Source organism: Limulus polyphemus, unplaced genomic scaffold (genome assembly GCF_000517525.1).
Source record: "Limulus polyphemus unplaced genomic scaffold, Limulus_polyphemus-2.1.2 Scaffold219, whole genome shotgun sequence".
Lineage (NCBI taxonomy): Eukaryota > Metazoa > Arthropoda > Merostomata > Xiphosura > Limulidae > Limulus > Limulus polyphemus.
In genome coordinates this window covers 70295-70927 of record NW_013665829.1, presented here as the reverse complement: position 1 = coordinate 70927, position 633 = coordinate 70295, and the positions used below count along the sequence as shown (strand labels likewise).

Here is a 633-nt window from a genome sequence, read left to right as displayed (position 1 = left end):
AACAAAACATAATCAAAAAACTTGTAGCTGCATCAAAAAATAAAACTTTTAACCTAAATCTCTAACCTTACCAAATAAAAACTTTGTCAATATAATATGAGAAATAAATAAAAACAGTAAAGGTCAGTAATAAAATCTTGGACTTAACAAATTAAGTATAAAATACGTAAACACCCATACAACTAGTAAATTAATCAACAAAATACAAAAGGCAATTTTTACAAATGTGTACATATATACTCTCAATAACTGTAAAATAAAATTCTCTTAATAGAATTCTAAAATTTTCATACTCACATGATAATGAATTATTTGAGTAGAACATGCAATCAAACTGTGCATACAATATTCTGATTCTTAAACAATAACATGTAAGGATGTTAACATACAGCAGCAAAAAAAAAGGTGTTTATTCATTATAATTTAAATAAACATTAATATATAACATGTAACCATACCAAAAATTCATTTTGCACTTGTACACAAAAATGCTTAAACAAAGGCCAACTCATATTTTGTGCCTTTTTTATAAAAACATTCAGTTAAATAAAACTACTCATTTAAAAGAACTTCTTTTGTGAGATAAAAATAATTTCCAATTCACATTAAGCAATATGTTGACATAAACATATA

At 23.7% G+C, this 633-nt stretch overlaps 1 protein-coding gene across 1 annotated transcript in view; it reads right to left on the bottom strand.

Moving 5' to 3' along the window:
* The window catches only part of LOC106478506, a 64689-nt gene that overhangs the window by 50376 nt on the left and 13680 nt on the right, over positions 1-633 (bottom strand). The window lies entirely within an intron of this gene.